This window comes from Canis aureus, chromosome 15 (assembly GCF_053574225.1).
Source record: "Canis aureus isolate CA01 chromosome 15, VMU_Caureus_v.1.0, whole genome shotgun sequence".
NCBI classification, from domain to species: Eukaryota; Metazoa; Chordata; class Mammalia; order Carnivora; family Canidae; genus Canis; species Canis aureus.
Genome location: NC_135625.1, coordinates 44988779 through 45005019, shown reverse-complemented (window position 1 = coordinate 45005019; position 16241 = coordinate 44988779). Strand labels below are relative to the sequence as shown.

The following is a 16241-nucleotide window of genomic DNA, read 5'->3' as shown; positions in this document are numbered from 1 at the left end:
CATCCTGAAGTGACAATCAAAAATAATATAACCTGCCTAAATGTAAAGTTCAAGATAATTAATATAATAATTTATGGAATGTGGTACACTCAGCAGTTTACTAAATACAATACAAAAATTAAAATTATTTTCATTATGTAAGTACTTAGGTTAATCAGCTGCTTGCCTGCACCTAAGCACAGAGTTACCTGGACAGCAGGGCTTGAGCACAGACTAACAGGGTGTGAAGTGGACAACTCAACAGCAGGAACATGGCCTGTGGGACATGGTATTTTGAAACAGTGGACAATTTTTGTAAATTTCCAAACTAAGTAAAATCTTCCCTTGGTTCACATGATAGTTATAATCCTAGAAAATGCAGCGATATTTAAAATAATGCAGAAAACACTGTTTAGATATCCTAAGTACAGATCATTAAAAACACATTTTCTCCCCTATGGGACCATCCAGGAGGACACTTAAAGTCATGCAGCATATCGAACACTTCTTCCCTGTACAGAACTGTCCCAAGCACTACAGGATACTACCATCCCTGGTCTGACCCATGAAAGGCCAGTAGCCAACCTTCATTCCCAATCATTGTGACAATTAAAAACATCCCCACAAATTTCCAAAACCACTGCCTTAAAATAACCATCAACCTCCTCAAGCAATAAGAACAGAGGCAGCTGTATCAGGCTGCAATCTTACTTTCCCTCATACTACTGTCTGACGTTATAGTAACTCCAGAATCTTTACTTCATTCCACCTATACAAAAATGTTTTCTAAAGCAAACATTTACATACATACTAGCAAAACAAAAATTGCTGATGAAATTCCACATGAATAGACAAATTATCACAGATATGTGAAAACTTCTTCATCAATTCTTTAAAAATTAATGCAAATTTTTATAATCAAATCACATTTTCCTATTGACATTACTTTTTAATTTCAGAGATGTCTTCTCATTTCACTGATGGGTCTTCAAACTGGCAGTGGTCCCTAAGCCCTTCGGTTTTGAATGTCTGTAAAATATATCCACAATCATAGTTCAAATGTATTGATAAATCCTTTTAGTAGTAAGAAAAATTTTAAATGCAGTTTTTAAATTCCAGTTAGTTAATGTACAGTGTAATATTAGTTTCATGTGTACAGTATAGTGATTCAGCACTTCTATACCATACCTGGTGCTCATCACAAGTGCCCTCCTTAATCCCCATCACCCAGTTCATGCATCCCTCCACTGACCTCCCCTCTGGTGACCATCAGTTTGTTTTCTATAGTTAAGATTCTGTTTCTTAGTTTGCACCTCTCTCTCTCTCTCTTTTTTCCCTTTGCTCATTTGTTTTATTTCTTTGCTCATTTGTTTTATTTCTTATATTTCACATATGAATGAAATCATATGGTGTCTTTCTCTGAACAACTTATTTAGCTCCATCCACACGTTGCAAATGGCAAGATTTCATTCTTTGTGATGGCTGAGTAATATTCCATTGTATATATATACAACTTCTTCTTTATCCATTCATCAGTCAGTGGACACGAGCTATTTGCATAATTTGGCTGTTGTAGATAATGCTGCTATAAACATCAGGGTGCATGTATCCCTTTGAATCAGTATTTTTAATACAGTGGTTCTTAAGCTTGTCTGTATAATAATCACCTGGAGGGCTGCTTAAAAATTTAGAGATGCCAGGCAGCCCAGGTGGCTCAGTGGTTTAGCGCTGCTTTCAAGCCTAGGGTGTGATCCTGGAGACCCAGGATCGAGTCCCACATCAGGCTCTCTGCATGGAGCCTGTTTCTCCTTGTGTCTGTGCCTCTCTCTCTCTCATTTTCTCTCATGAATAAATAAAATCTTAAAAAAAAAAATTTAGAGATGCCTGAGTGCCTTGCCCAGAGATTCTGATTGCATAGGCCTAGAGAAGGTAGGGCCCAGGAATCTTCATTCTTTTTAAGAGTTCTATGAAAAGGTGATTTTCATGCTGGCAGGGCCAGATTCAGTTTTGTGCCTCCTGAAACTTGCCCAATTTGGGGTATTCTCATTAAGAGAAAGAAGAAAAAACTGCTATGTCTCTCAAGGCCTTGGAAAAGTCCTCTGCATTAGCTTCATGATATACCCCCTGCTGGATGCTAGTCAGGGTTGCAAAGTATGACATAATGAATCATTATTGCAAAACATGACTGAATGTGTCAAGTCTTACACTAGTATGACTTTGAAGCAGAGACCATAAGCTCAAAATGCCTACAAACTTCAGGAGGTTACAAGCATAAGGCAGGCAAAACAGGAGACCACACAAAAGGGCTGGTGACCGCTGGTGAACCTGAGCTCCAACAGGGCCAGCTGCTACTTAGCATCATTGCCCACTGAGCATTGCAGTCTCAAATTTTTAACAGAAGGTTGAAATCTGGGTTTTTGTATGAAATCTCCCAAATTTTAAAAGTTAGCTTAATTTTTAAATAAAACATTGGCTAAGCTAAACAAAGCATGAATGAAAGACAGCTGCATATAACCCTTGCTTTACAAAATAAAAGGGAAAAGACACCTTCTACCTAAAAATAAAAGGAAACTTAAGATTAGACAGTTGATTTAAGGAAGACGGAGAGCAATGCTGCCAAAGGCACACTTTGTAAAGCAGTCTGTACACTTGACAATAAAATATTTGGTTCAGGGATCCATCTCAAGGACCCAAATTTACTCTAAAACATCCCAACAGCACTCGGCAAGTTCTGCAAGTCAAGAACAGACTATCTCTCTAGTATGAAACACAGACACATTGAAACACTAGTATGTGTTTGAAACACTAGTATGTGTTTGAATACACTAGTATTAAACACTAGACACATCTAGTATGAAACAAAGAAGAGAAATCCTTAAAAATGAATCCTTAATGGCTAATAAGTACCTAAAATAAGTTTGATCTCAACTACATGTGGTGCCTTTAGTTTAGCGAGATAAAAGCTTTTTTCTAAATCACTATGCTGTACACCTAAAACTAATTTAACCTTATGTATCAACTATACTTCAATTTGGAAAAAAAAAAAAAAGCTCTCTTTTCCGATTGAGATGTCCTGTTCTAAAGTTGATTGTATCCCACTCTCAAAGTCAAATCCTGTTCAGTATTTCAATAGGTGCCTTAAAAAAAATACAATGAACAATGGTTCAAAAAAAACGGATCTCCTAGGTAAAATTAAAATACTGTACTGAGCAGAGAGGAGGAACAAGCTTTTCAACATGCCCTCCACATTGATTTCTGCAACGTTCCTTAGCTATCTCAGTCCAAGAAACACCAGGCAGTTCTGAGGAGGTGGCTGAGGCTACCAGTATACAGTTCATTGCGCACGTATGTGGACCAAGCCAGGAGAAGATGAAATGCTGGATTATCATTACCCAAAATGCTACCCAGAGACAAAGATTACAGTCACTTCCTGGCCTACTTCACCACGCCAAAACAGACCACTGAAGACTACAGCCTATCCAGCAGGGTCTATGCAATAGCTAAAATAACAGAGGACATCTGGACATTTGGCCAATTTAATAAGGGCCAAGGATTGGTGAGCTAGTCTAATATATACTTGTGTATCATACTGTAAAATTATCTTTCTGCTTCCCATCATGGGTGGGAAGGAGGCTGGGAAGGGTAAAGGAAGGAGCAAACTAAAAACAATGTGCCAAAGACAGAGGATTTACCAAAGGACTAGGCATAAAATAACAAACCAACTTGTATCTGTGATGAAGACAAGAAAATAATACAACAGAAGACCCTAGAGTTAGTGGATTTGTCATTTGTTACTTCAAACGTTTGTGGTTTTCTACACCAACCCACATTTTTCCTAAAGCAATGTCTCCTAGCTTTCCTGGGTCCCGGGTCCAGATGCAATGAATAGGGTTAGGCTGCAATGCTACTTTGTTTGCATCCTGCCTTCCAGGAATTCGGTGTGAATGGGGAGGGGGTCAACACAATCAAAAAGATGCTCCACATTTACCCAAAACCTTCCATCATTAAGAATTATTCAGCTGCCTTCTCACACCAAAAGCAAAGGAAGGAAACCAAGGAATAAAGGGAAAAACAATTAAAAGATCATGAGGAAAGGTTAAGGGAAATAAATGACAGCCTCAGAAGGAAAAATCTACATTTAATGGGGTTCCAGAGGGCACCAACAGGGACAGAGAACCAGAAAGTGTATTTGAACAAATCATAGCTGAGAACTTCCCTAACTTGGGGAAGGAAACAGGCATTCAGATCCAGGAGACAGAGATACCCCCCTAAAATCAATAAAAGCCATTCAACACCCCAATATTTAATAGTGAAAATTGCAAATTCTAAAGATAAAGAGAAGATCCCTAAAGCAGCCAGAGACGAGAGATACCTAACCTTTATGGGGAGAAGTATTAGGTTAACAGCAGACCTATCCACAGAGACCTGGCAGGCCAGAAAGGGCTGGCAGGATATATTCAGGATCCTAAATGAGAAGAACATGCAGCCAAGAATACTTGATCCAGCAAGGCTCTCATTCAGAATAGAAGGAGAGATAAAGACCTTCCAAGATAGGCAGAAAATGAAAAGACTATGTGACCACCAAACCAGCTCTGCAAGAAATATTAACGGGGACTCTTTAAAAAAAAAAGAGGAAGTCCAAGGAAACAATCCACAAAAACAGGGACTGAGTAAGTACTATGATGACACTAAATTCATATCTTTCAATACTAACTCTGAACGTGAATGGGCTGAACGATCCCCTCAAAAGGCGCAGGGTTTCAGACTGGATAAAAAAGCAAGACCCATCTATTTGCTGTCTACCAGAGACTCATTTTAGACCTAAGGACACCTACAGCCTGAAAATAAAAGGTTGGAGAACCATTTACCATTCAAATGCTCCTCAAAAGAAAGCAGGGGTAGCTACCCTAATATCAGATAAATTAAAGTTTATCCCAAAGACTGTAGTAAGAGATGAAGAGGGACACTATATCAGACTTAAAGGACCTATCCAACAAGAGGAACTAACTAACAATCATGAATATTTATGCCCCGAATATGGGAGCTGCCAAGTATATCAATCACTTAATAACCAAAGTTAAGACAAACACAGACAGGATTTTTTTAAAGATTTATTTATTTATTTATTTATTTATTTATTTATGTATTTATTTATTTATTTATGTTAGACATAGAGAGGGAGAGAGACAGAGGCAGAGACACAGGCAGAGGGAAAAGTAGGCTCCATACTGGGAGCCCGATGCAGGACTCAATCCCGGGACTCCAGGATTGTGCCCTGAGACAAAGGCAGGGGCCAAACAGCCGAGCCCCCGAGGGATCCCCAAGACAAAATTAGATAATAATACGCTAATACTGGGAGACTTGAACACAGCACTTTCTGTAATTGACAGATCTTCTAAGCACATCTCCAAAGAAACAAGAGCTTTCAATGATACACTAGACCTGATGGATTTTACAGATATTTACAGAACTTTATATCCAAATGCAACTGAATACACATTCTTCTCAAGTGCACATTGAACCTTCTCCAGAATAGACCACATACTGAGTCACAAATCAGGTCTTAACCGATACCAAAAGATTGAGATTGTACCCCGCATTTTTTCAGACCATAATGCTGTGAAACTAGAACTAAACCACAAGAAGAAGTTTGGAAGGAATTCAAACACGTGGAGATTAAATACCATCCTGCTAAAAGATGAAAGGGTCAACCAGGAAATTAGGGAAGAATTAAAAAGATTCATGGAAACTAATGAGAATGAAGATACAACCGTTCAATATCTTTGGGAAACACCAAAGCAGTCCTAAAGGGGAAATACTTGGCAATACAAGCATCCATCCAAAAACTGGTAAGAACTCAAATACAAAAGCTAACCTTGCACCTAAAGGAGCTGGAGAAAGAACAGCAAACAGATCCTACACCCAGCAGAAGACTGTTAATAAAGATTCGACAAAGCTCAATGAAATAGAGACCAGAAGAACTGTGGAACAGATCAACAAAACCAGGAGTTGGTTCTTTGAAAGAATTAATAATATAGATAAACCATTAGCCAGCCTTATCAAAAACAAATGAGAAAAGATTCTAATTAATAAAATCATGAATGAAAAAGATCACCACCAATACCAAGGAAATACAAACGATTGTAAAAACATATTATGAGGAGCTATCTGCCAATAAATTAGGCAATCTAGAAGAAATGGATGTATTTCTGGAAAACCACAAGCTACTAAACTCGAACAGGAAGAAATTGAAAACCTGAACAGGCCGATAACCAGGGAGGAAAATGAAACAGTCATCAAAAACCTCCCAAGACTCAAAAGTCTAGGGCCAGATGGCTTCCCAGGGGGAATTCTATCAAACGTTTAAAGAAGAAACCATACCTATTCTCCTAAAGCTGTTCCGAAAGATAGAAAGAGATGGAGTACTTCCAAACTCATTTTATGAGACCAGCATCACCTTAATTCCAAAACCAGACAAAGACCCCACCAAAAAGGAGAATTATAGACCAATATCCCCGATGAACACAGATGCAAAAATTCTCAACAAGATACTAGCCAATAGGATCCAACAATACATTAAGAAGATTATTCATCATGACCAAGTGGGATTTATCCCCAGGATGCAAGGCTGGTTCACACTCGTAAAGCAATCAGTGTGATAGATCATATCAACACAAGAAAAAACAAGAACCACAGGATCCTCTCAATAGATGCAGAGAAAGCATTTGACAAAATACAGCATCCATTCCTGCTCAAAACTCTTCAGAGTGTAGGGATAGAGGGAACATTCCTCAGCATCTTAAAAGCTATCTACGAAAAGCCCACAACAAATATCATTCTCAGTGGGGAAACACTAGGAGCCTTTCCCCTAAGATAAGGAACACGACAGGGATGTCCACTCTCACCACTGGTATTCAACATAGTACTAGAAGCCCTAGCCTCAGCAATCAGGCAACAAAAAGAAATAAAAGGCATTCAAAATGGCAAAGAAGAAGTCAAACTCTCCCTCTTCGCCGATGACATCATACTGTACCTAGAAAACCCAAAAGACTCCACCCCAAGATTGCTAGAACTCGTACAGCAATTTGGCAGTGTGGCAGGATACAAAATCAATGCCCAGAAATCAATGGCATTTCTATACACTAATAATGAGACTGAAGAAAGAGAAATTAAGGAGTCAATCCCATTTACTATTGTTACCCAAAAGCATAAGATACCTAGGTATAAACCTAACCAAAGAGGTAAAGGATCTATACCCTAAAAACTACAGAACACTTCTGAAAGCAATTGAGGAAGACACATCATGGATTTTAAGAATTAATATTGTGAAAATGTCAATGCTACCGAGGGCAATTTACACATTTAATGCAATCCCTATCCAAATACCATGGACTTCCTTCAGAGAGTTGGAATAAATCATCTTAAGATTTGTGTGAAATCAGAAAGGACCCCAAATAGCCAGGGGAATTTTAAAAAAGAAAACCACAGCTGGGGGCATCATAATGCCGGATTTCTGGTTGTACTACAAAGCTGTCGTCATCAAGACATGTGGTACTGGCACAAAAACAGACACATAGGTCAATGGAACAGAATAGAGAATCCAGAGGTGGACCCTCAACTTTATGATCAACTAATATTCAACAAAGTAGGAAAAACCATCCACTGGAAAAGACAGTCTCTTCAATAAATGGTGCTGGGAAAATTGGACATCCACATGCAGAAGAATGAAACTAGACCATTGTCTTACACCATACACAAAGATAAACTCAAAGTGGATGAAAGATCTAAATGTGAGGCAAGAATCTATCAGAATCCTAGAGGAGAACACAGGCAACACTATTTTTTAACGTGGCCACAGCAACTTCTTGCAAGATACATCCATAAAGACAAGGGAAACAAAAGCAAAAATGAATTATTGGGACTTAAGATAAAAAGCTTCTGCACAGCAAAAGAAACAGTCAATAAAACTAAAAGACGTCCTACAGAGTGGGAGAAGTATTTGCAAATGATGTATCAGATAAAGGGCTAGTTTCCAAGATCTATAAAGAACTTCTTAAACTCAAAAGCAAAGAAACAATCTAATCATGAAATGGGCAAAAGACATGAAGAGAAATCTCACAGAGGAAGACATAGACACGGCCAACATGCACATGAGAAAATGCTCTGCATCACTTCCCCATCAGGGAAATACAAATCAAAACCACAATGAGATACCACCTCACACCAGTGAGAATGGGGAAAATTAACAAGGCAGGAAACCACAAATGTTGGAGAGGATGTGGAGAAAAGGGAACCCTCTTACACTGTTGGTGGGAATGTGAACTGGTGCAGCCACTCTGGAAAACTGTGTGGAGGTTCCTCAAAGAGTTAAAAATAGACCTGCCCTTCGACCCAGCAATTGCACTGTTAGGGGATTTACCCCAAAGATACAGATGCAATGAAACGTCGGGACACCCGCACCCCGATGTTTATAGCAGCAATGTCCACAATAGCCAAACTGTGGAAGGAGCCTCGGTGTCCATCGAAAGATGAATGGATAAAGAAGATGTGGTTGATGTATACAATGGAATATTACTCAGCCATTAGAAACGACAAATACCCACCATTTGCTTCAACGTGGATGGAACTGGAGGGTATTATGCTGAGTGAAGTAAGTCAATCGGAGAAGGACAAACAGTATATGTTCTCATTCATTTGGGGAATATAAATAATAGTGATAGGGAATATAAGGGAAGGGAGAAGTAATGTGTGGGAAATATCAGAAAGGAAGATAGAACATAAAGACTCCTAACTCTGGGAAACGAACCCGGGGTGGTGGAAGGGGAGGAGGGCAGGGGGTGGGGGTGAATGGGTGATAGGCCCTGAGGGGGGCACTTGATGGGATGAGCACTGGGTGTTATTCTGTATGTTGGCAAATTGAACACCGATAAAAAATAAATTTATTATTAAAAAAAAAGAGAGTAGATCTTAAATATTTGCTTAGAGAGTAGATCTTAAATATGCTCACCACAAACAAAAAAGAACAGAAAGAAATAGTGACTATGTGACATATACATGTGCTAACTAAACTTAATATGGTAATCACTTCACAATATATTTATATATCAAGTCATCACATTATATACCTTAAAATTACACAATGCTATCTGTCAATTATATGTCAATAAAACTGGAAAAAAAAGAATTATTCAGGCTTCTGGGTTACTATGACAGACAAGGACACAAGTTTGCCTCCTCTCATTTTCTAAGTCCTATTAAAATGAAAACAGGGACGCCTGGGTGGCTCAGTGGTTGAGCATCTGCCTGCAGCTCAGGGCACAATCCTGGGGTCTGGGGGATCAAGTCCCACATTGGGCTCCCCACAGGGGGCCTGGTTCTCTCTCTGCCTATGTCTCTGCCTCTCTCGCTCTGTGTCTCTCATGAATAAATATATAAAATCTTTTTTAAAAAAAATAAATAAAATGAAAGCAAATTTCAAAAGAAAATAAATGTGTTAACAATGCTGAGAAAAAGAGGAAAATTATTAAGCCAGAAATTTTAATGAGTCTTTCAGACTGAAAAGGATAGGGTTATAATCACAGGTAAAATAAAGCAGAAATCACAACCAAGACCTTAACCCAGAAGTGTTCAGATAAAGCCCAGAGAAACAAAAAGCCCAGGGTTGACAGGTGTCCATACCTAGAATGGGAAGAAGAATAGATGTCACTCTGATTAACTGAAGAATTATCTATAAAACAGCTTCCCATGTTAGACCCTCTCCCACCATCCTCCCTACCTAGAGGCTTGGTGGTCTCTAAGCACTTAGCCTGATTATAGCAGGCAGTCCACCGGCCTACCCCGTACCAGTTGACAAATCTCAACTCATCAAGATTCTTCTCAGCCCTCTCTATTTACAAGAAAGAGGACTGCTGGGGATGTACTCCACACATATAGAGAAATTCTAGGTATCTATCTTTGGGTACTCAGTCTTTTAATTCATACCATATGGATGGGAAAAGAATAACTCCAACAGACATTTGAGGAAAGACAGCAGCTTCCAAGAGAAGTTCCAAAATTTAATAAAATAGAACTGACTCTGGATGAAGTAGAAATTATATGAACAGAAGGTAATCTTAAAAAACAAATATGATTAATTCTTTAGAGATTCAACATAAAATGGATACATAAAAGAAGAGATTACAATGAAAATTGAGTGATCAGAGAATGAGAAACATCTTTTGAAATTATAAATATAATTATCAAAGTGAAACTTTTATTAGAAAGAATATAAAGGGGATCCCTGGGTGACGCAGCGGTTTGGCGCCTGCCTTTGGCCCAGGGCGTGATCCTGGAGACCCGGGATCGAATCCCACGTCGGGCTCCCGTGCATGGAGCCTGCTTCTCCCTCTGCCTGTGTCTCTGCCTCTCTCTCTCTCTCTCTCTATCATAAATAAATAAAAATTAAAAAAAAAAGAAAGAAAGAATATAAGGTAATATTTTAAAATAGAGAAAAATAAGAGACACTGACCATTAACCACATCCTACCAAACCAACATCCATGTAATAGGATTTTTTTTTTTTTTTGTAACAGGAATTTTGAAGTAGAAACCATCAAAAAAGTGGAGAGGGAATAAAAAAAGAAAAAATAGAACAAATGTTTCCAGAGCTACAGAAAAATACAACTGAAAGAGCTCAACAGGTGTCATGTAGAAAGTACGATGAAAGATTCACGCCTCCTGACACGTCAGAGGACAGTGGTAAAAAGAATACTTAAAAGTTTCCAAAGAGAAAGAGCAGATGGCATATAAAGGAGCAAGCATCAGAATGACATCAGTACCAATGGGCGCAACAGAAAGTGAAGCAGTAACATCAGACTTTTTAAAGGAACCTAGACATTCACTCTGGAAAAAAACAACAAAGCATAAAAACAGGATAGTCATTTTCTGACATACAAAGCTGAGAAATATTACCAATCCCAGAACTTCTCCAAAAGTATTACTAAAGGTTAAAGGACATACTCCAGCCATTAAAAAAAAAAAAAAAAAAAAGATTCCAAGAATGAAATGTGGAATCCAAGAAGTAGTAAGTACATCTAATCAAGAATGCAATAAACAACAAAAAAGTTCTGTTAGGGATGCCTGGGTGGCTCAGTGGTTGAGCATCTGCCTTTGGCTCAGGGCGTGATCCCAGGTCCTGGGATCGAGTCCCTCATCGGGCTCCCCACAGGGAGCCTGCTTCTACCTCTGCCTGTGTCTCTGCCTCTGTGTCTCTCATGAATAAATAAAATCTTTTAAAAAAAATTCTGTTAAAACCTAAGTAGAATATCTGGATAAAGGCCTAGAAAACTTTTGGCACAAATTAGCACAAGTTGTCAGAAGGTTCTAAGGATGTGTTCAAGATGAAAATGAATGACCTGTTACAAATAATACAGATATACCTAGTGATAAAGTGAAGACATAACAACTGATGAATAAATTATAACAATCTGTTGGCCCCGCCCCTCACTCTTTTCTCCCTGCTGCTCTGGTCAACTGTATACCCATGAACGGCAGGCTGTCGACACAAGATCTACTTCTGTTTCACATCAGATCCAACCCCATGAACGGCAGGCAGCTAACACAGGATCTACTTCTGTTTCACATCAGATCCAACCATGTTAACATTCTGCTAATGCTGATGCTGGTTTTAAATTCTTAGAGTCAATGTGTAGCAAAACACAAAAGATTTTGTCATATTACAGAACAGAAGATTGTGCCATCAGTTCCTGTAGAAGTAAAGATGAGTTGGATGGAGGCTTAGCATGGGGAAGGGGGAGACAGAAGGGGAAATGCAGAGGTGCTACATTCTCATTTTATAGAAGGTTGTGAGATGACTTTTTAGAACAGATGGCTGAAGAAACAAAGTTTGAAATATTAATATTTGTAACCAAGTAAATAATAAAAACACAACTTTTGTTACGGGGTATGATAATATGAATCAAATTTCTGATTTTTCATATTATAGAATTAATATTTTTTAATAATACGTTTCAAGTAGATAAGAAATACAGATGTAAGCATATTATCTACAAGGCAATTACACTAAAAGCTTTTTTAAAAAGGAAAAGAAAAAAGTTGAATAAAAAAGCAATAATGAGTCAAAACAGCAATCACTGCCACTGGGAAGAATAACTGGAAGAGACTGTGGTGGGGTCCTCACTTGGAGCAGTGAGGGGTAGGGCTCCCGGGGTTTAGAGAGATTAGGAGACCCGTGTTGGCAGCATGCCTCAAGGAAGGGAATGGAGAGTGGTACAGAAGGTGACTCTCTTTTCTGGCCATGCATGACTGGGTAAAAGTTATAGGTTTCAGATTATACACACATATCATTTGGATAATTTTGTTCATTACTCTAGTCCCAAAACCTATAACAATGTCTGCTACAGAGTAACCACTCATATATTTACTGAACAAGGAAGAAACAAGAAAAGAAGAAACATTTGTGCACTCTAGGGTATGGAACATACAAACAAAAATCAGAACTGGGGCACCTGGGTGGCTCAGTGGTTGAGCGTCTGCCTTTGGCTCAGGGTTTGATCCTGGAGTCCTGGGATCAAGTCCCACATCGGGCTCCCTGCCTGGAACCTGCTTCCCCCTCTGCCTGTGTCTCTGCCTCTCTCTTTCTGTGTCATGAATAAGTAAATAAAATCTTTAGAAAAAAAGGAGAACTTTACCAAAATGAGACCATATTGCTGGGAATTACTGATGTTCTTCTCTTCTCCTTCTTTTTACTTCTCTATAGATAACATTTGATAAGCAGGGGGGAACGCGGGCTTCAAAAAAGAGTTCATCAGCCCCCACCAAATGTAAACTTAATAATGTGCACCTAATCTCACATTGTGGAATTTTTTTTTATTCCCCTATCTACATATTTTTTTATTTTCTGTATGTTGTATTTGGTTCATGTTCAAATATGTGTTCTCTACTTCATACTTTGCTCTTTCATCATAATGGTTTCTTTCCCCTCTTTTATCTTTTAAACAAACCAATTTTACAATTTCAAAATATTCTACTGCCTCTAGTTCTTTGGGTCTTGATACCCTATTTGTTGTGCATCTAGGGACTTCCCTTCCTTCCATGCAAGTTCCTTCCTTTTTGCAATTTATACCATTTTATTGTGAGTTGATCAATGTTATGGATTACAGACTTATTTATTAATATGAGTTTTCTACGTCCTGAGCTGTGAAATGATTTCTCAGTGGTTTTGCATTTACTTTGGGAATACTCTGTGGGTTTTCCCCAGTCTGTGAATGGAGTGGGGAGGCCAACAGGGGAGCTCTCATGCTCTACCACTGGCCAACTGCAGACCTCAACATGAAGGGAGACGCTGTGGTTTCACAACAGGAAAAAGCTTACTTCATGATTCCAGCGGGAAAAAGGAAGAATTTCTCATTGGCCAGCAATAAGCTCAGCCAATAATGCCACAACTCAACCAATGAGAAATGTCACCACCTTAAGCTCTCACTTTCTTCCAACAGACTTTTGTTAAAAGCAGCCCCTTCCAACTTCCTTTCTCGCTATAAAGTAAGGTTCCTCTCCTTGGATCTGCTATGTTTTACCATAGTTTGCGTGTCCCAAACTGCAATCGCTCTACTATTCCTGAATCAGCTGATTTGCTAGTAAAGTTAAGAGGCTCTTTTACTTTTAAGGTTAACAGTCGAACACCAGTTTTGTGTTCATTTCTAGATATCATGTGAAGATACACCTGGATCTCTACCCCCTCTGTACTGCAGCCTTGGATTTCATTCCATGTGAGTGATGTTTCCCCCCTCAGAGCTCTGGAAAACCAATATCAATCCCCAGGCCCCTCACCTCCTCTCTGATCTCCATCTCATTCTAAAGCATCTAAACTATGTATCCATGGGCAAGTTCTTTAAGATTTCTGAGGTGCATTTCTTTACCTACTTACCTTAAAAAGTCTATAGATCAATAAAGAATATAGGAGTAAGATTTTGTCAACTTCTAAGAGTTAATATAAGAAGTTGACTCCCCTTCTAGCATCCTATAGGCCCTTTTACTTCCTCACACACTTCCATAAGTCCCTTGTTCTCCCTATAAGTTAAGGAACAGAGTCTTAGTTTTCTTCAAAGACTTTCTCAAATATTTTTTCCTTCCAGATTGTGACCAAAAGAAAGACCAACCAACCATGGTCATTTGATACTGCCTTACAAACACATCAAAAAATATGCTTTCCCAAGCCACCCTCCTGTTAAACTATATGTTATTTGGCTAGTTTAGAAAAGCTGTGCTGGTCATCAAAGTGTGGCAACCTACAGGGGAAAACTGAAAGGCACTGCCACCCAAACACTAATTCATATAGGCCTTATGGCTAGCCTAGGTAAGGTTCCTATGATATCTCTTTTTATCTCTTTGAAGTTCAATGCAGCTCACACATATTCCAACAGCTGATTGGAATGGAAGAGGGGAACCTACCTCTGGTAGCTCACAGCCTCATTAAGTCACATCACAACTCATGTCATACATAGCTCAGAGCCTCTCAACAAGTACCAACCACTGCTCTAGCCCTTGAGAAGCTCCTGAAAGCTACAGCTCCAGGAAGCAGAGGGAACACAGAAACCAGAGAAGCACAGTTATCTGTTTCCTTTCACTATACTGATGGACAGATAATGAGAATCTAGATCTTAATTTCAAGCCAAAGGATTCTTCCCACTATTCACATGTTCTCCTGTATCCCATCCAACACCCTAAGCCTTGTCATTGATTCAAAATCTCCGCGGTAAGCTATAGTTGGCAAATAATCTTGACTTGTTTTCCCTGGAACCTCCCACCTACAACTCCTGTTAAATCCCTGCTCAATGGCAAAGTCTAAGCCTTCTCTTGTTGTAGCAGCACCACTTTCCTTGGGCCTGACTGGGGATCACAAACCAAGTGACTGTGCCTGATCTGATTATGTCATTACTAGGGCTCTACCCCTCAAGCAACAACACCAGAGTATGACTGGGGATGTGTCCATTTCTCCAGCAGGCTGTTTCTGAAGCACCTAGTCTAAATCACTTATTAAATTCACTTTTTTTTTAAGGAAAAAAACAATCTTTGTGGAAAGAGGTATGTCCATCAATCAAATTCAAATAAAACACTGTCCTATTCTCTCTACTACCTTACCCTACAGTCTTCTAAATTTGGGCAGTGTTTGGATGAAAGATGACTAGTCTATGTAAAAAACTTCAATAGTGTTTTTGAAATGAAAAAAATATGCCATAAATTTTGTAAAGATATGAAAAGATACGTAAAGATATGAAAATGATCTTACAACCCTCCTGTGGTAAGCAACAGCTTCTGCTACTCTATTCCAATTTCCAGATCAATTCATCTAGATTTGCCACTTTCATTTGCACACCTGGATAAAATTCAAACTCTTTACCTTGCCGTAGAAGGCCCTACATGTTTTTGCCCCTTTTTAAATGATTATCTTGCTAAACTTCTCTCTTACTGATATGCTTTGTTAACCAACCAGGCTAGTCTCTTTCCCGTCCTTCAAACAATTTTTATTTTCTGCCACCATACCCTTACTCATATCATCCCTTCCAACCTGAAATGCCCTCCCCAGACGTCCTACTAATCAGAACACTAGTCATCCCTTACAAAAGAGTCCAACTTCTACTTGCTTCATGAAGTCACAGCTGACAGTAATCATTCCCTCCCTCTAGTCACTTACAGAAATGTTACTCCCTGACCAAAGGAAAAGCTCCTAAAGGCAAAGAATTCTAACTTCTTTGCCCCTCACAGTGTCAAGTACAAGTGACTACACATAATAAGTGTTCTTTAAATATATCTGTTCAATAAATGTATGCATACTTTCACACTAGAAACAAATAATACTAACATTTTCACCAAGGCCAATAAAAATAGGTTTAAAATGTCATTAAAATTTCATTTGGATTTGCCTCAGGTATACAGGTATACTCAAAATCTGAATAAGGAAGAACCAAACTCACCCACCAAGTCAGAGAACTATGTAGACATTTGATACTATCTCTACATAGCGAAGTAAAAATAATTTTTTATCAAAGTCCAAAAAAAGCTTAATCAGCACAAAATCACAATGTGACAAGCAAAGATAAGGCTATGTCAAGGACTTTTAAATAGTCTTGGGTGAATCAGTATTCCCTGTCTGAGAAATAGTGAATAGATGATTAAGTGCCCCAACCTCAAGCCCAGAATAGTTAGGTATTTATGCTGAATGATAAATAGAAATTCGAGAACTTTAATGAAAGCAGAATGATTTTT

At 38.7% G+C, this 16241-nt stretch overlaps 1 protein-coding gene across 6 annotated transcripts in view; it reads right to left on the bottom strand.

The window, feature by feature from the left end:
* Positions 1–16241, bottom strand: part of PSD3 (pleckstrin and Sec7 domain containing 3) — a 713619-nt gene that overhangs the window by 429733 nt on the left and 267645 nt on the right. The window lies entirely within an intron of this gene.